Source organism: Branchiostoma lanceolatum, chromosome 2 (genome assembly GCF_035083965.1).
Source record: "Branchiostoma lanceolatum isolate klBraLanc5 chromosome 2, klBraLanc5.hap2, whole genome shotgun sequence".
Taxonomy (NCBI): Eukaryota; Metazoa; Chordata; class Leptocardii; order Amphioxiformes; family Branchiostomatidae; genus Branchiostoma; species Branchiostoma lanceolatum.
In genome coordinates, this window is record NC_089723.1 from 18,719,802 (window position 1) to 18,740,822 (window position 21,021).

General features: G+C 39.4%; 1 long non-coding RNA gene across 1 annotated transcript in view; it reads left to right on the forward strand.

Moving 5' to 3' along the window:
* Window positions 1-21,021, forward strand: part of LOC136427730 (uncharacterized) — a 29,602-nt gene that overhangs the window by 1,318 nt on the left and 7,263 nt on the right. Inside the window, exon 3 of the long non-coding RNA XR_010754502.1 lies at window positions 19,470-19,605. This is a non-coding gene — a long non-coding RNA (uncharacterized lncRNA). The remainder of the gene's footprint in view (window positions 1-19,469; window positions 19,606-21,021) is intronic.

Genomic DNA, 21,021 nt, shown 5'->3' on the forward strand with positions numbered 1-21,021 from the left:
AATTGAGATGCAAAGCCAGATTTGTCTGTGTTTTCTTTGTCTTCACAGGAGACAGGTGTAAACTCTGACTTTTGATAGCATACAGGTGTTTTGGGTGTTAAAAAAGCTTGGTGGTTTCCAGATTGCAGATGCTAAAAAAATTCTGTGCTTTGCAGATATAGTTTGTGATTGATGCATTCACCGTTTTCTATCAGATGGAGACCTTAAATAGTCAATTCAATGTTAAGAATGTTTGTATACAAGAAAATAGTTGACAAATGACAGCCTCTAACAACACTACTACGGTATTATATATTACTAACTGCAAAAAAATATTGACACAATTTCAAGAAGCCTTGATATACCTTCTCCAGGACTTTATTTCCATGCAGGTGTTGGAAGACAAAAGCGTCATGTTTTCTAGCTCCGCATTTATGTTACAAACAACCATCCTAAGGAATTATTTTCGGCATCCTAATGAAGATAAAAAACAATAAGATTTTGCCTTTCAACATCTGCTTGGAGACAACTGAGACACATTTTAGCTGATTTTAAAATACAAGACGGCACATTCTCTTTCTCCTTCTGTGCTGTGATCCGACTCATTTCACAAACAGTTTTTATCAAACCAGACTCTACTACTTTTAACCTTCTCCCTGCTGCCTAACCTAGTAACCAATACAAATTTGGTCCCAAATGGCTACCTTAGCAGGCTGAATGTTAACCAGAGGATGATAACATTGTGGACTTGGTCAGAGGGAATAAAAGGAATCAGTAGTAAGGAAAATCATTTAAGAATTGCCATAACCAGAAGCAATTAGAGAAATGTTCGTCATTTCTGATTCTCCATCTAATCTGATGGTAGAAACTTCAGGGTCCTATGTTTGAATAAGAGTCCTTTTTACAGTACAGGTAGTTTGGTGCTGATTGTGATATCCATGGCAACAGATGATTTGAAGGAATGGCAACGAAATAAAGGTATGCAATACTGTTACACAGAAAAGTGTATTTTAATTGACTTTCCCATGAAGAAACAGGTCCAACACCTGTTTGACTTACTACAGCTGGAGATCTGTTTGTTAACTTATTACGTTCCTTATCTTGGTACCCAACACACTTGTCGAGAAGAGTAAGGGTGACCTGGTGTGCTTGGCAGAAACGCAGAGGGCTGCATTGCACTACCACTAGCTACTTCGAAAAGCATCATGCTTCTCCTCAATTGAGGATGACTGCTTTACCTTACTAGATAATCTCTATATGAAGTCTATGTCTGAGGAGGACATTGAACATAGAAGTTGATAGCAATTTTGAATCAAGTTGTAAATGTATGAAAGACAAAGTAACGAAACAATACTGAGAGTTATGAGCATGTTGGTGGGCAAAGTTGAATTATTTCTTAAGGTACTATCACCTGAAGAAGCTGGTTAAGTCATGCATTCTGAACCACTTTTGAATTACAGTATTTTATAACTAACTTTTAACAGGACACAATAGTGTTCATATTCTCCAAGGTAATGACTTGTTTTAGGTAAAGCTTGTGGCCCTGCAGAGGAATACGTTATTTATGAGGGCAAAGCATTTTCGAAGTTAGATAAGTAGTTTGTATATGTCAAACCCCCAGATGATGGGGAAAAGAAGACGTTAAACCGGATAGTGAGTGAGTGAGTGAGTGTATGCTATATGCCCTCATAAAACACTGCAATATAAAATGTATGTACAAATGTATATAGATTAGATGTTAGAGCAATATATGCTCTTGGTTACATCAGAGACAGTGCTTACAGATTCAATAGTTTTGCTCTTTCATCAGATATCCATGCTCAGTGCTAAGGAGATGTTGTATTGGCTTTTGTAGTGCCAGATATATATACCAATTGGATGATTAGGTGCCGTTCATGATTGAAAATGTAAAACGGTTTGAACCGTTTCAGCAAAGTAAACCAGTTTACTTGTGAACATGAACGCTCCGTAACGGTTCGTTCCGTTTTACTTTTGAACCTCCTCGCTAGGTAGTCTAGAACGGTTCAGACTTCAGAGTAAAACGGTTTCGCGGAATTGTTATCATGAATGCAAAAGCGTTACGGAACCGGTTCACACTGATGTTTATGATGTCGTACATCTGGGTACGAGGGAAAGAGTGAAAGTTTTTAGCTGTCGATCGGATTTTCGGCCGCATTTTTTAATCGTAACATCTTGCTATGGCCCCCAAGTCGGGTTCTAACAAATATCTATTTGGAGGGATCAGGAGGTCCAGAGGAAACTTGTGATGGCATTCATCTGAACCAGAAGGTGTTCGATGAAATAACAAGGGGCCAGAAGGACAGCAGTTCAGTGCCGATCAAAGTCAACTCTTGGTTAGCGTGCAGAAAGGTGAAAGTTTTAGCTGTTGATGGGATATTTTGACCGCGTTTTATAATTGTAAAATCTTGTTACCCGTACGGCCGGCCGACATTTGGAGGCGGTGCGGGACCACAATAGACATTGCGTAATATGCAAATTTGATGAAAACTGTTTTCAGCGTGGGTGCAGGTTTGCATCGCGGAAGCAAAATGTAAACCGTTTCAATCCGGAATATATCAGAAATGGTTTGAACCGTTTACTTATTTGAATCATGAATGGGGCCTTATAAACCAATTGATTATGCCATAATTTATAGGAAGAAGAGCATTTCACAAGGAAACATATAGAAATTTTTAGATAATCGAGGGCATAGTATGTGGATTTATAGTTAGAAGGCATTCTGAATCAAAGTTGATATGCAATTGCCAACACAAAAATTGGACTTTGTTGGCAATGGCAGTTTAAAGGAGTCCTAAAGTCCAGAGGGGGGGGAGTTACTTTCCAATAGATGATAATTTTAGGAAGTAAAAATGAATACTTTTTACAGTATACGATTAAGTACCCACTAGTCCAATGCGCACCAAAAAGCAATCAGTATTCAACCGAATTCCCCATATGACCCTCTATTTCCTGATTGATTAAATTAAACAACCTCAGCTTATGGCTTATTACAATGTGCCTGACAAGGCCTGACAAAAGTTAGATTACAAAACGAATGTCAGGGTGGTTAAGAAAACTCGTCTTGCTTTGTGTTCTTTTATATCTTATCAACAATTGGCCTTCTTATTGTGCTTAAACCCCCCTCATCTATGCCAAAAATACTAATCATTAAAGATGTATGTTTACACATAGGGAATACATGGGTAGGGTCTGCAAGGGTTTAGTGAGTATCATATTGTTTTAAAAAACACACCTTGTGTAATTCACCATAAGCAAAATTCTGTAAAAAGTCTGCTGATTATTTATTCATTGATACATAATCTAGTGGAAAACTAGAGTTCCACGACCTCATACCTTCGCCAAATGATTTTAACCTTTATGACTGACGTATTAGGAGTGTTTCTCATCAATCATAAATCATACCAGTTCATTGTCTTAAAATATAACATGTCCAAAGTATGAGCTGAATAAATTTATCATCAATTATGCAAATGAGGCCCTTATTAGCATAATTTGATTCAACGATGTTCACATTCACATAACGTCCCGATGCCACAAAAAAGGATTAAATGTATGAAATTGCCGTCTTTTGCCAGTGTGGAATAATAGAAGTTACTCATTAAGTATGCAAATAAGGCCCACATTTGCATATTTTCTATCTATCAACAGTCCTCTCTTCCTCAGTTACAATTTGAATTGTCATATCATGGAACAAAGCGGATTTTTAAAGTTGCCTCATTAATTATGCAAATTAGAATCTGATTTGCATAATTATCGTCCAATCATACTAAGCATCACAAAAGCTATCCACATACCAAAAATCATGACCATCCATCAAGGCCATCATGTTATAGTATTTTCTCATTAATTATGCAAATGAGGTCTTCATTTGCATAGTTCATATCAATTAATATGTTTCTCTTCCCCAGTTACATATGTCACATGTTTCAGAGTCCTATCATGGAATTTGGCGGATGTATAAACTTTCCTCATTAATTATGCAAATTAGATACTGATTTGCATAAGAAGTGTCTAATCATGTACATCATCACTCAAGCTATCTACCTACCAAAAATCATAACCATCCATCAAGCCCTTCTTGAGTTATTCCCTTTCAAAGTCAGACGCAAAACCTGCTCCTGCAGTTCCAAAAAAGCCGCTAGGGGGCCCAAACCCACACCACTTACTCTCTGTCCAAAGATCTATCTCCCACTCAAAAATAAGTTCCATAGCATATCCAGAACACGAGATATCAAAACAGGAAGTTCCGCTGCAGTACCGTAAGAAGCCGCTAGGGGGCCCAAAATCTCATCGTTTTTAGGTCTCATCAAAACCTACCAACATACCAAATATCAAGACAATCCATTAAGGCATTCTCGAGTTATCCTGTGCCACTACAAACAAACAGACAAACAAACAGACAAACGCTACCCTCTGCATAACCTTCTCGGCGAAGGTAATAACACCGCCTTTTGGACTTCTTTAACTTAGATTCATATTCAATCAGAATGACTTTTTCCAACAACTTTCAAGTGAAGTTAGAAAGCATGTTTTCTTTTGATATAAGTTGTAGGAAAAGTGTTTACATTATCATATGCTATAATCATAGGAGATATAAGTATGAACATAACTTTTATACTTAACTTTAGATATACTGTAACTTTAATTGAGTCTAATGTAGTATTGTCTTGTGTTTGATACACCACAAATTATACAATTATGGACATTTGGACAAACAGCTGTATGTTTATTAAGTGCACACAAAAAAAAGTCAGGTCAGACAATATGTTCCCAAAACATTACTGAAAAGGAAAGACTTGATATGTATAAAATGTGTAAACCCAGAGTTAGTTGCAGCAAGGTTAAATATTATTACATGTAATCTGGGGGTAAGTTGATAGGGGGTGCTCTTGAAGCTTGCCCAGAGCTGCATGCAGTTTGTTTCATACTTGCTAGGGGTCCTCATTGCTACATGAGCTGTGATGTTCCTTCAGGCAGCTGGCCTGCAAAGTCCGGGCTGGGTTGGAATTATGTATGGAATAGTTCGATTTTCATGACACGTTTATGTATCTGTCCAAGTACGGTGCAGTACTGGAATAACACTTAATGCTCTGATGTTGCAGAAAAATAACATAAACCTCCATATTATGGTTTGAAAGTTGCAATTGAACAATATGATGCGGATAAGAATTATATATGTCCAGCTTTGAGGACTATGTATTTTCTACATATCCATATAGATAATGTAGGGTTTTTCCATTTTTTAAAGTAAATTACTTAGTACCATCCACCACACTTGCAAGCTAGCTACAGCCTGACATTCCCTAAATACAGTCAACAAAATTCTTGTCACAACATGTTTGAACAGACCTTTTGTACACAAATCTTCCACAATGCGTATTTTCAACCTGGCAATATGAATAGGTTGTTTTTACGATTGCAAATCCACCTTTGTGACATCCAAAGGTTACTTCTTGAAAACAGCTGTTGTAGTTTTCATCCGAAATGTCCTTGAGGGACCGTGGACTGTTTACGCCAGGTGAAAACACCATTTCCAACCGATTCTGACATTTTCTCGCAATTACGCCAAATTATATCTCTTTCATGGCTCTATTCATGGAAAATAATGGAAGCTGGTATGTCTTGTTCTCTGGATTGAATTTCTCCAATTATATGTCATTATATCTCTGTCAACTGTCCCTTTCAGACAGAAATGAAAGAACTTGCCGTTTTGGAGCAGGTGTTCCAACAATAGTCGGCAAGGGGAACAATGGAACAAATAGGTGGAAAATCCTTGGAAAACTCAACCATTCATCATTGTTGGGAAAGTTGTATGATTAACAATGCATTTTTAACGATTTTTATGGAATAGTAATGTCTGGATCTGACAGGACTCATCACTTAGCTCTATACAGAAGTTCCCATTCCGCATGATAAAGTAGATATTCTGTGATGCCAAAACAAACTTGTCTTCAAAAGTTACCTGTTACTATTAGTCCTTTCGTTCATATCATGTGTTACTTGTGAACATAGATTTTAGTTTGGAAGATTTTTGAAAATGTGGCGATTGCTTAGTTGTTTTTTTCCAAGATTGATGTTCTGTGCAGACCCTTATAAATGTGTAGATATGTGATATTTTACAGAGAAAAGAGTTATGCTTAATTTCAAAGTAGCTTAGTCGCTAAATGAAATACATTTTCCTGTCTTTACTGATGTTTAGACCCATGAGACTTTGATCTACTGTGATATTTAATAATGTATGCAGGTATATCAATACTTACAGACAGTTCTGTTAGAAGGATAAATAAATAAATAAGTAAGGCACTGTAATACTAGTATTAGAAGTACTGAACTGTAGGTGATACCCACAATGACTCATCTTTAGCTGTAGTTCTCTAATCTCTGAGTAAATGTTTCCTTGGAAGATTGTTTCATTTTCTGACTGCCTGGCTTCTCTGACAGCAAGGGACTGCCCGAGAAGCTAGGTAGTAGTACGTCAGAAAATGTTTTGATTTTCCACCCTGACATCTGCTTGGAGATTATAGTTCTCTTGGATTGGACTTTTTTTTAGTTATGGACCAGTGTGTGACTGTTTATTGATCCGCCACCTCTGAGTTTCCAAAACTACCTCATCAGTATGGGCTGTGATGATGCAGTGTTAATGGCTATTGTTTGGTAAAATAGAAAATTTGCCTAATTGGGATGTTTTTTACAAGTTGGTGTCCTATAAATATTCAAACCCTTGCAGGTCATCCCTCACTGGGGGTGGGGAGTGCATGTTTTAGTCATTATCACCTCAGAGGGGGGGTCAGTGTTTGATTGTGGGTCCCTCCCCCTGTGAGGCCCCTCCCACCCCATGAATGGGAAGCCCCTGTCAGAGACATACCAGGTCATGAAAAGGGCACTGCTATGGGCTAGATTTGTTTGACCTTTTTATGACGAAAAAATATTGTTTCCCCGCATTGTACCAATGTCTGGTCAGGATTTACATTGTCTCCTAGACCTAACCATATACAGGAGAGACAATGCAGTGCAGCATATGCGTAATTCAGGTTTAAACCTTTGTTCAAACAGTAACACTAAGTTACGATTCAATCTTTTAACAGTCTAATTGGTCTTTATCAGGTATTCTGGTAGGTGATTTCCAAGAAACTAGAATTGTTTGAGGACTTGCCTCGTAAATGATCCACCCTTCCCTTTCCTTTCAAAGCTAGTCAAAGAACAGGTAGATTGTCAGATAAGGTTTTATTGCAGTGATGTTTGACATGAGACATTGTGTTGTGGTGTTTTCTCAGCTGCGCTGTCCTTCTTTTACCTCCTTACCTGGTCCAAGGAGGTTTTATGGTCCCATCCTGTAAAGAAAGCACTCTTACATTTTTGGCAAATTAACCCGTATCTGATAATTGGCCATTATTGATTTCAATAATTTATGATCGTCATGATTGAAAATTTTTGAGTTGAAGAATTCAGTAACTGTTTTCATGATTTTGTCTTTAGTTTAAAATACACATCCAGGTACAAAAGAGAAGATTTGTTCTGAGTCCATTTTCTTGAAAAAGAAAGCAAAAGACAAAGAACATGGTAATACAGTGTAATGTGGGTGGTAAAATCTTCTTTGACAAGATTTTCTCATGGAGCAGTGAAGGGCTTCCCTCTCACAGGACTGTTGTGTGTATTCCCTGGGGCAAAGTGAAAACTCTCCCATTGATACTATAGCTGGGAACACACACACCTCCTTCCATGTCTTGGCTCTTTCTTCCCATGTCTCAGCTAAAGAAAGGCAGTCTTATGCAAATTAAATTTCTTCTATTCATTATGCAAATCTGCTACATCTTGAAAGAGGTGCGAAACACTGTTAATTTTTACCAACTGAGAAAATGAATCCCATTTCACCCAAGGCCTTGTAAAAATTCCTCGTCTTGTCCTTGGGGGTATTTTTTCCGCGGGAAAGTTTCTACAGAGAGGTTATTTGTGCCTGGAAGTGGAACCGTTTTCTACAGAAATCTTAAGTTTCTGATCTTCGCAACTAGTGGCCACAAGAAAGTGTTGAAAGAAAGGACAAGTTAAGTGTATGCTGCAGTATGCAACAAAATTTTTATGTTTATTTTGCTTGTTACTTCATGAAAATACACTTCTGGAGGATACTTACATATTTTTAGTGGAGTTGACTTTCCGATATCTTTTGATAAGAAAGGTGAAATGGTTATCTATTAATGTCCTGTTGTGATTCGTCCCATTGTTTGGCAATACAAATACAGGTGTAAATGTGGGGTTTCCTTTTTTACTGCATGCCATCGTGACAGTCTTCTCACGTTAATTGTTTGAACCATTCTTCTGTTCTTCCCGGGCTACCGGGGAAATTTACATTTGTGGAAACGACGGAATAATGGACTGTTGTTCCAGTCAATATCAATTGTCATTTACCTGGGGTGTCTTCATTATCCCCTCTCCCTCTCCATTGGCTTCCCTTCTGAGGTGGTCTTTGTCATCTTGAACAATACAGTCATCTCCTTTGGGATAGGTAGGACATTGGGATGAAGCCAAAGCACAATAGAACAGCGTGCTATAGGGGTATTCACTATATACGAAATGGACAATAGTGAAAGTGTTAATCCGACATGTTAATCAGTCTATTGTTGTACTGATTGTGAGGTGTCATTCATAGTCATTTGCGAGAGGTCCATCAACACTTGTTATTCAAACTAACTCCATCATTATCATTAGCAACTGTCAAGAAATTCCTTTTGATCCTTGGATTATAAATCTTATTACCGTGTACCTAGTAAAGAGCTACTAGTAATTCCATGTTTTACTTGTATGAGGGTCTGCATGCTCTTTTCCATAAGGCGTAGGCAGCCCATTTATATTTCCCGTAATTAGTATGGAAAGCTGTCTTACACATGTAATTCGTAGACAGGCGACCAAATTTTGAGTTATTGCCTGCCTTGATTTTAGCGTGATACGTAGGGAATACTTCTGAATTCAGCTTAAAGCGTTGCACTGGTACCCCCCATGCAGACCCTCTTGAATCTTTACTAATACTAGCACTACCCGCAGTATATGAATAACAGAACCGCCAGTGAATGTTTAGTGTCAGAAATTATGAGCTGCCCCCTGGATATGATTTTAACTGAAGTTGTCACCTTTGGGCATGTTAACATGTGGGAAAACCCAGAAGACAAGAGAAGCACTGTAAGGCCACTGTGACCTAATTTGGCTCCGAACAGGCTGCAGTGCTAACTATGCAGGCCCTGTCACGTAATACAGGATGTCAGGCATCTCAGAAACTAAGCAGGTGCTTACAAGTTCAGCCAGTTCAAGTTCATTGGATGGGATTTCTGCCCATTTGTCAGGCTCACATGGTCTCCTTGTGACCTGACATTCCACCCTACTGCTTCCACAAGTGCATAGCAGGAGTACCGGGGCAAGGAGGTCTCCTTATTGTGAAATACTTGGAAAATTGCCGTTTTAAACATTCAGTTTGTATAATTGAATTGACAAGCTATATGAGGATCGGAGATAGTCCATCTGGAGTGGCAAGGTCGGTCCCTGGGAAGTGTGTTACTCATGGCTGTTGGAGAAATACATTCCATCCGATAAGTGGTGTATATGGTGCTGAGTATTTCCACCTGACATGGGAAAAGATTCCTGACATTAAATACCGTTGGTTGATTCATGGTGAAGGATTTACTTTAGAGCAGCCAAGATACAGTGAGATGATTTACCGACTTTAAACAAAATATGGTGTTTTGCAACATGCACCATTCCCCCTTCAGGATCAATCCATTTGCAGTAGAAACTAGAGCAAGATTTATGCAAGATGTTTCAACTTTGCAAAGGTCCTGTGGAAACAAATAGAAGACTATATGATACCATAGGGATAATGTATTGTTTGAATACATTGCATGTTGTGGCAGTGTTTATTGATGGGTCATTTGTTCTATTTTACAAAATGTCCGTTTCAACATTTCTGTCAAAACATCGAAGCAGAAGACAAGTGCTGCATTCTTTAAAAGTAGATCACTTTGCTTGAAATACTGAAATCCACTTGTGTTTGTTTGTTTCTTTATAGATGTTTATGTGTGTATCACTGTTCTGTCTGGTTGTACTTATGGCTGTGAGAGTGTCTCTACTCCAATATCCCACTATTCACAAGAAAAACACTGTAAGTTCCCGTCTATCCACAACTTGTGTACGAGTCATTAGTCTACACATGGAAGGGAAACAGGTCTTCCCTTCATAGATAACAACTGAGTTGATAAAAAAAATGTCACCACTGGAGGAGCCAGAAAAGATGGCTGTCTGTTGGTGGTCCTGACTTGAACTGTACGACAACAGTAAACAACCTTTTCCTCCAACATCTTATCAAGATAACTTCTAGGCCTTGTCAGCCTAAAAAAACCAAGGCTGGCTAAGTTTACATTGGCATGGTGCCCATTGCTGCAACCAGGGTGTAGAGGAGAATAACTTTGCACAATATTCTCTTGCTATAGGCATTGCTAAGATATACTTTGATGACATGTAAAATCCATACTAGGGCCATTTCAGTTATACATGGGGGTGTGTGATCTCACTTGTGGCCGTAAACCCTCCATACCAAACATAGTGGGCCGAAACAGATGCCTCGAGCCAGCCAACTTTGTTTGGTAAGGTCATCAAGGTTGTCTGTCCAAACATGCCCTGACTGTGCCATGGAAAGTGTGTAGGGCTAGATAAGGGCAAGGATGACCATATATGTCTGTGGCTAGTTGCTGCCCCTGAGACGTCTTGAGAAGAACTTAAGAAATACTGGAACAACTGTCTGTCAGACGGGGATGGTAGTGGACAGACTGTTGGTTTATAGAAACTACAGGAGAGTGTCAGGGGGTTACCATGTTGGCCTCACTGACAGGAAATTTGAGCTATACAAGTATGGTCATGTCAACATGGCAAATGTGAAGAAGTGTTAACCTTAGTCAGCAGGTGTTTGTCTGACCTCCTTAGTTCCTCACATGTACAGGAAGATGTAAGAACTTGCCCATTTATGGTAAAGGAGCTAGGTACCAGGACATAATTCAAAACTGCATGGAAAGAAAGTATTGTACATTTCGGTTATCTTTCAAATACCTAGAACGCCATACAAGTCTTTTTAAGAAGGTAAGTAAACCTATTTAATTAAGATCAGACCCTGTTTACTGTTGAAGACGTGATCCCACAGCTGTGCAGTGTCTTCAAGACATCCTGTACTCCTGGGAAGATAAGGAAGACAGGGAAGTCCTATTTAGGTCACAAATCACACTCCTTCAAGGACTCTCCCCAAGTTCCTTACATCTATAGATATTTCCTACACTTGAGATTTATGTGTGTATTTAAACAGAGGTCCTCAGGTGAGCAGGTGCATCACTTAAACCGTCCACATGATTTTGAAGCAACCACATAACATGTGACAAGGGAAATTGTTGCAATTCTTCAAGTCTACGGAGTACAGACAATTAAGACCACAGGCATCTTTAAGAATGCTGGACAAATTAAGACACTGGGCAAAGATACCTTATTTGGTGATCTAACTTCTTCTGTCCCTTGCTGTAGTCTCTGATGCCAAGGACACCTGTCAGCGTGACTGACAGTACAGATGTCTTCATGAAACCCTCTCTCATCCACAGGAAATCTTAAGATAAACTTGGAGCTGTTTTATGTTAAACTTCAAGGGGGCAGTCAGGAAATCTTAACAGATGAAAGATTTGGGGAGTGGGAAAGAAATTGACTAAAATGAAGAAAGCCTTGAAAATTGAAAAAGGAAAGGTACCCAGGTGTAGATGAGCTCAGGATTATTATAGATATTCACAAAATGAGTATAGATATTAGAGCTGATTTGTTCAGGTTCGGTGCATATAACAATGCTGTCATATTGTTTTGAAAGTGTACTGTACTTAGTGGTATGTATCGCTACTTTCAATAAACTTTGCAAAAAAATAGTAATGAACAGCCTGACTCCCCTTTTACAGTATCGGTGTATCATCCCCAGTGGTCATATGACCAGAAATGCCTTATTTGGTGAGGCCCCTTAGTACCCCCCTTGGGACTAATGGGAGTATTGGGGGTAAACCACTGAATGAGGAAGGGGATGTTAAAGCTTGAGCTTCCCTATTGAGTTTTCTGCGAACTAAACAATTGCACTACCGGTAAGTAACTTTGAAGACCCAAGATTTTCGAAATTCTAGGAAAAGCAATGGCGTTACTTTTAGACGCTGACAGATATCTGATACCAAAACCTAAAATTTGATCTGGCTATACACTGTCATCTCCTTGATAAGATGGGTAAGGGCATGGCTCATAACATTCCCCACATTCCTACCAGGAATTACTGAGAGTCTTAGCAGGAATGTTGTTTCCCTTGACTTGTTAGTAATTAGCCACTAGTGGGATAAATGCCTCCTTGGAGGCCGGGGAACGCTGGGGAGCACCAAGATGCCATGGTCCATACATCAGGGCTGTTGATACAGTTGACCCAGCCCAGAGTCTTATAAGGACTTGCTTTGAAGGAAGGAATCAAAGGAGGCACAGGCTGTAAGGAGGGGTCTTGCTGAGTGGTCACAGTTGTTTTTGCAGTTGACCCATGTGTGACTTACCAGTTTTAGAGCTGAGCATGAAGCTGTCAGACTCGCCATCTGTTCAAGTCTTATAACTCAGGAGACACAGGAACACACTGACCCGCTTCTTATACAGGGTGACAGGCCCTTAACCTCATTTCGTCAGCGTGGATAAAAAGTGGATAAAAAGTGGCAACGGAAGTGGAGTAATCGTTTTGTCCTGATGGTCAGTTTCTATCATGATTGCAAATTTTCTGTAAGAGCAAGGCATTTGCAACTGCAAGGGTTGCTATGTATTAGGCTGCACCAAGTAATTTTTATAGATGACGTCCTTTGGAGACCCTAAATCTAATGCGAGAGCGCAAAAAAAAACAAGAAGGGCCGAAAAAAACAAGATGCCTAGATTTGAAATATAATAGTCGACGACACATGTTAGGACGCAAATTGAGAACACAGTGTAACAACTAACAATTCTTTGATCCATCATGAAAAAAAGCAATAATTTGAATAAATCAGTTGAAGTTGAACAGCAGTTGTTGTCCTGTCCTGTTTCTTTCCATATCCCATTGATTTTGCAGGCCTGCAGAAATATATTAAATAAAAAAGGAACTCTTTGGTCATAGTTACAGGAAGCGCAATTTCTTGTTTTTTTTCTTGGAACAGACCAAAATCAATGCGCGCGCGGACGTCATCCATATAAATTACTTGGTGCAGCCTTATCAATGCTGACAAGAAAGTTATTCCTCATGATGTTCAGACATCATAACAAGTCTTTATCTAGTAACTTTGGTAGTTACTTGCAAAACTCTCTTGTGGTGGTGACAGACATAGAAAATGGAAGAAGGGCCCTTAAAGCTTGAATGGTCTGTGTCATTTTTCACAGTCACAGTGTTTCAAAATCTTCAAGTCTAGTCCAGTCTGACAGTAGTATAGTAAGTCAACAGTTTGTAATCTTCAAATATAACTACATTCAATCTCGAGATAATTTTGTTCTGTGAGAGTGAACATGCAGCTTTGTAAGGCTGTGTATAACCTAGCTGTACCTAAAATGCTAGTGTTTATACTTGTACCTATAATGCTGTACCTTTCCTTAAGATTTTTAGGTATACAACCCTTGATCTTCCAAGAAAAAGTTCTTCAAATCAGTGTGTGTGTGTGAGGTCTCCACTTTGCCCTGAACACCTGAGGATTACCTAAGACTCCTCCTCCCCTGTCTTGTCTCCTCCCCTGGGACTGTCTTTAGTAGATAGTACTAATTAATGACAATAAAGACCCCATACTGCTGGATACCTTTAAGAAGGTGGTCTGAATCAGATACTGCTAACACCTGTATTGAAAAGGAACTCATTAATAGATTTGAAAGAGAAGCGCTCGGGAAACAGTTTCCGAAGATAATTCTATTCGCTAGATGATTGGCTGTCTCTTGTGTATTGGCTGTCTTTTGTGTATTGGCAACAAGTTTGAAGGGGGTCTCAGTATATGATGAAACAAGAAACAAATTGTTATTTGGTTTCCTAGGTAATCATGGAGCGTTAAACTTATTTACTTTTACTTCCTTTTAGCAAATTTAGGTGAGCGACTTGATAGATGAATGTGTCTTGAGGACAAGGTCAACTCCAGTCAAATAACTTAAGATATAGGCAGTAACATTATATGTGGTAACCATGTTAGCATTTAGCAGTCTATTGGTGCAGCATGGAGCTAATAACTTGTTTTTGTTTCTTAGGAAATTGGAAACCTGAGTGCTAAAGATCAAACCATTAGGCTTGGCCAAAGAAGTTTTTTCTGTCCTTAGTTTAGGATGTTAGCTGCCTTGACATCGACCAATAATCTTTTTCATACTGACCTCTATGAATATGATACCAAGGTGGGTGCATAGATTAATCCTCAGTGAGAAGCATGGTATCAAAATGTTAGCATGCTAAGTCCTCGGTATGCAAGTCCAAGGGCATAGTACACTCACTAACACATACACACACACACACACAACACACACACAACACACACACACACACACACACACACACACAACACACACACAACACACACACACACACACACACACACACACACAAAGAAGAAGAAGGAGAAGAAGAAGAAGAAAATAACGTTAGATACATCTTCCAGGAAAAGTTACTGTAATTGGGATGTCCAGAAGATAGAAGGTCTTTTCAGGTTATTTTGCAGATGAGGCGGGATGACAGTCTGTGATCCCTTTGCTTTGGCAGCTGTCCTATGGTGAGCCCCTGCTGGGCCCTCTCATCCCTCCATTCACCTGTCAATCCCACACTCTCCTGCCTGACAGGATGAGTGCTTATGATAATGCAGCATCTGCCAGACCCTGCTCCAGAATCATAGGGGCAGGACAGCCCCACCTTTGGGTAGATCATATCACCATTGTTGTGAAAATCTCTGGATTTGGCTGGGGCTTTTAGGAATGATTGCTGGCAGGAATCGCCTGTGTTCCTGGCGTTGCTGCCATCTGTCAATCTTGTCCTGCAGTGTGAAAAACTGCCTTGGATGCACTTTTTTCACCACTGATTGATAGACATTTCTTTTGACATGTAGACAGGAATTACTTCTTAGACATTATTTTCTGAGTACATGGGTATATGCCTATTAAGTCTTGAAATGAAATTGCTTGTCAGGTAAGCTAAGGTGAACGTCCTATAGGCTAAGTGATCAACCAGTAATGGCCAGGCAATTCTGTGTGATAATACGGAAAGATCTACTCCTTTCTCATGAAAATCTGATGGCAAAAAGACTATTACAGGCTGTTGTATCAGTAATAGTTTAATCCTTACTGTTTATCCCTTAATCAGTCATTTTCTAACTAAAGAGTATAGATAAGGAGCAAACTTGACTAACCAGTTCTTACTTCTTGGGTGGGTCTTAAGATGATAGCTGGGTTTTACAAGGAAATATGTGAAAGCACAAATTCAATTGATAATTATATGCCTGATGTACTTTTTATTTTCTTTGTTAATTAATGACTTCCAGTGTTCTTTCGCTTCAGCGTATGTTTGGAATGTACTGTAGTGCTGAAAGAGGGCCTGCATGGGGGGGGGGGTCCCAACAACGCTCTACGCTAAATTCTGAGGGCCGGCTACGTAATACGCTAAATTCAGAAAGCCTCCCTACGCTCTACACTAAATTCAGAAAGCCCCCCTACGCTCTACGCTAAATTATGGAGTGATCAGCAACGCTCTACGTAAAATTAAAACGGCCGATTACGCTCTACGTAAAAGGGGCATGCAGGCCCTCCTGAAAGGACAGGAGGTGCTAGAAGGAGGACTATAAGAATCGTAATCGCACACCTGGACAGTTAGGCTGCTTGTGGCTCCAGACCAGTTGATAGTTGGTGCAAGGTTGCTCTTTATACCTGATTGTATGATTACCTTTGTGAAAAAGGAGGTATGATTTTTTTTGGTCTGTGTGCTTGTTTGTGTTGCTGTGTGTCCGAAGTTATTTGAAGATTGTAGATTTATCTCCATTTTCTTTCTTATTGTTAGGCAAAATAACTAGTTAGGCAAAGCTGCTTCTTCCTACAGAACGTTGGGTCGAGCAGAAGTAACTTTTCCTCCTTCTGCCCATATCATTTCTATACCAGAAGTGAACTAAAACTAACCAGTATACATTTATTCATAGTACAATGCTAAACTTTCTTTCAACGTAAAGGTGAACACGCCCACTGTCACCTTCTTCAGGATCAAAAGGGGACATGTATTTTGAATCAGGGCATAACCTTCTGGGGTCTCTGTTACAGACAGGGAGTTGATATACAATTTCTTTACTACTAGCAGACACAAAACACAGAGAACAAGATCAAACCAGTAGACGCTCTGATTGATGAGAACACCCAACAGTGTTGACTTTGGTTCCTGCCTCTTGTCTTGAACCCCTCCACTAGAGCCTGCTAGTTTTCAGCCAAATTGATGGTGATAAGACAAACCTTTCACCCCAATGTTAGAAAGGTTGGTAATAGATCTCTTTCTGTAGTCTAACCTCCTATCCAAGTCTGTCCGCTCTTGTTGTGTCATTTCTTAAGGTCTTAAGAAATACCTGACTCGCGACAAACACTTTGTCAGGTAGCTGGTGTTTAGGTGCAGCCATGCCCACCCACACGCATCAGTCTGCAGACCAATCCTGGCAGTCTGTTGTGTGTCCTCACCACTCCTTTACCTGAGTGATACACTTTGAAGACCAGTCAACAGAAAAGTGATCACAGAACGGAAAGCGTACAATAATGTTCCCGACCTCAAACTACCCCATGTGTGTGTATCTTCAAGTTTGTTTACAAAGAAATACTTAAAAACGATAATCCATAACCAAATCTAGTTTTCACCTTTTACATTAAATGAAAAAGATGAGAGAATTAGAGAATGTGACTTGACTGAAGGTTTGACATTGTATGTTTCAATGTTTCATGACATTGTGGCACTAAGTTTTGCACAGAATCACCCTTGAATCTTGATATATGGTCTGTCTTTTCCGATGACTCACCGTCTTGGAAGGGAAAGAGTTGTCTGTGTTTTGACTGTACATGTAAGGAAGGGGACGTTTGTGGGGCTTACATGACAAGATGGATGACTTGTCTGCATTTGTAGAACAACTTGGCTCAGTCTTATCATCATAGCCATAACCTGTCCGCTGAAAACCCTGTCCGACAATGGCTGGTGCCAGCACCAAAACTTCTCCTCCTGTTCACCTTGCACGTTTTGTTCTGTTTTGGTGTACATCAGGAATGACAAGAGCTCTGGCTTGCACTGAACAGGTTTGTTTCCAAACAGAGCAGTGTGAAGCACTGTGTCCAATATTAGAGCTTTTCTGCAAACCACTGTTTGTTGACGTTGCCTCCAGTAAAAACTAAGGGATCCCCGTGTCCTGTCAAGTATGGTTTAGGTTCCATGGTAAGAAGCTTTCACCCCAATACTAACAACTGTCTGAAGGAGTGGAAGGAGCTCGCTATCTCTGACTACATCTTATCTGGGTGGACAGGGCTCCTTGTCTGTGTCTAGTACACCTTCTGTTTTACCTGAACTTCTGAAGGCTACTAGAAAAGAATGAAGTTGATCTCAAAAGATTTTTCCAATTTTTCCAAATATTAGCTTGAGATGTGATGCACATATTGTCAAGACTGACAGACTGAGGGAGATATAGAATGGTTTTAAGTTACGACAGTTAATGCAGAAATTCCAGTAAATCTATGGCTAATAATAAGGTGTCCAAAATTTGAAGCAGTTTAGAGCACATTACAAAGACAGACTTAAGAAATAAGACTTCTAAGACCCTAAGAAGGATCAGTCAAGGAATTTGGACTTATCCAAGCAAGCAATACCAATATACTTCTCACTGTTATGTAGGCACCTACCATGAAGTAGTCTTTGTTCTTTAGTATAAACTGAATCCAACATCTGCCATGCCAAGTGCCTTTTGGATTGCTTGTCTTAAAGATTGAAGATAAGACTAGAATAGACCACTCTCAGCTATGGACAATTTGAAGCAATTGATAGAAGATATGGTAGTTTTCATTAAATGATAGTAAAGTAGGCCATTTAGTTGCAGTCAACTGCATGTCTGGATAGATGTCAAAGCAGTCTGACTTGAAGTCTGTTTCAACAGATACAAGGCTATCCCATCATCTCTACCTGGTCCCTCCTGTCTGAATGCTGTCCTTAGCTTTACTGCGTATTTTCCTAAGGATTAGATGGAGCCAAGTCCTGTCAGCTCCGCTCCCTGGTACAGACAAGGTGTACCAATGTAGGAATACTGGTGACAGCAGACTTAGTCTCTGTCAATACTTAAGTTCAGGTCTTGGTTTTAAAGAAATATGGAATTGGGCACATGCTCAGGGTTAGGTTACCTGCTTGGCCCAGGTAGGATTTAACAAGTGTGTGTGTGCAGCCCCCAAGACAGGTGCAGGCAGTGTTTAGATTACAGGATTCGCACAACTTTTAAATGTAATTTCACCAACTTTTGCCAATGTGGATTTGAAGCTGCCATTACGGATGAATTTCATCGAAATATGTCTTGCATTTAAGAATTGAATGGTGTGTAAATCCACTTATCAAGCTTAAAAGACTTTGAAAAGTTAATCTGTCTTGTAATCTAAGACTGCTTGTGAAACTGAAGCCAGAGGTATCCATTGTTTTGCTGAGGATTAAAGACTTTTCAGGTCTGCCCCCTTTCTACAGTTCAAAGTGTCATAAGATAAGGGAAATCGTGTATTTTTGTCAGTCAGTTGTGTTTCATAGTATAACCAAATGTCAGTAACATCTAATCAACATACATGAAAAATATATATGTGCAAAACTAGGTTACGGTATACTGTGATTTAATTTTGGTCTAATCACTTTCAAGAAGTTTGGGATTAATGAGACTCCAATTCAAAGATAAGCTTCAGGTCTGTATCATGTTGATACAAAATGTGGCTTGAAAAAGTTTGATGTTGCTTTTCCTGATTTTCACAAACTTGAATTGATGATACTGTAAATGCAGAAATGTTTGTGGTGGTTTTATGTTCGCGGTTTTTCGCGGTGACCATTTCACAGCGAACTTAAAACCATCGCGAAACATTTTTGTCCAATACTATATAGCAAATTAGCAATACAATGTATGTGCCGCAAACTTAAAACCACCGCGAACACTCCATTTTCGCCTTAATGCGAAATAAAAACCACCGCGAACTTAATTGCATTTACAGTATGTCCAAAGCAATGGTCATCAGACAAATCAAATTTTGTATTGGAAATAACTGTTCACCTTTGATTCAAAATGACTTCAACCAACACAGATGAACTCTCAAGTTATGATATTTTAGCATGACATACTTGTTCGTATAGATTACTACAGATATGTTGAATAAATCACCACAACTGGAGGCAACCTGCCATTCTTACACCAGTGTTTTGGGTCCTATAGGCAACCTGCTACAACATCCTCAGTTTCCAAGAGAAGAGAAACAGATGAACTGTGCAAAGTGAAAAGGAAATCTGTTCAAGCAAGTGATGACAGAAGTTGTGGGAGGTCCCTGAAAATTGTCCACTTCCTCAGAAAAGTAGGTACCATTCTATGTTCATTTTTTCCCCAAAGGAAGTAGGTTGTTGTTGAGGTCAAAAGTGTCTGTTCATCAATTGTCATATAAAGACTGTCTTCCTTTGTGTGGGTTGACCTATGGTCGGGGTCAACCACCAGTGCTTTTCTCTTTCCAAAAGTGTCAATAAGTTATCCATCATTAAGAGAATGCGTTTTCTCTGCAGGAAGAAGCTTGTTTATCATCTGATGTTAACCTGTCAGTGTGGTTTGTGTAGGTCAGCCTTTTGACCCATTAAACCCTATGTTTCCTTTGAGTATTGACCACTTAAAAGGAAATAAATTTCATGGGAGAAAAGTTTTCTTTCTCAAAAGTGATCTGTTCTTCAAGTGGCGTAACCTCCCACTCTTTACCCTTGTGGTCTCCGCCGCAGTCTTATTGTCTCTGGCAATTTTCTGGAAAAAAAACTGTTAAAGGTCCTCTTCTTTTTGATGACTCCCATTTTCTTCATGTACTTTTTTTTCTCGATAACACGGTATGAATGTATGTTGTATGTATGTATGTAACTTTCTCAGGGCTAGAAATAGTCACCTGTGATTTACAAAGATATTTTCTAGATTGCAGGTAAGGTAATGGTAAGTGAGGTAAGGCCACACCATCTTAATTTTATGGATGACATCCTCTGGAGTACCCAAAACTAATGCGCGAGGGCGAAAAAAAGAAAAATCTAGCAAAAAAAAAAAAGATAAACCGGAGGACTAAATAGCTGGTATTGCCAATTAAACCACAGAACACAGTGTAACAAACAAACAAGTCTTTATTTGTTGGCATTAGCTCATATTAAAGTAGCCTGGGTGCCATCCTATTTCTACCGGGGCTCCTACACTCGCTTCCCTCAAATTTTTTTTAGGGAAGCGAGTGTAGGAGCCCTGGTAGAAATAGGATGGCTCCCAGGCTAATATTAAAGTGCTTTTAACATGGATGATGCCTGGTTTAAAGACCCATATGTAACATTTGGCCGTTCAAAGAAAAAAAAATGTGTTCGGCTGTGTACACAACATCACGCCTTCAGTCAGAGCAAGTATTGTCATATCATGAACAATATACTACTGGGCTCATGAGGGGCGGCGCCCACTTCAATCGCTCCTAGTCACATACATACCAGTTGTGTTGGACAATGTGAGTGTATATAGTGTATTACGACAAGCCGGCTCAATGCTGCCCCTTTGCGGCAATATGAGTCTACAAGTTTCTTCGGAGGTGATTTTTTTTTTTTTTTTTGAGAACAGGCGAAAATCAATGCGCGCGCGGATGTCATCCATAAAATTAAGATGGTGTGGCCTAAAAACAACTTGCAACTTTTTGGGGCGTCAAAATTTCATGCTTAGGTTTAATCAGCTAGTTATTTGATCATAAGCATACTAAACCGTTGGGTCAGGA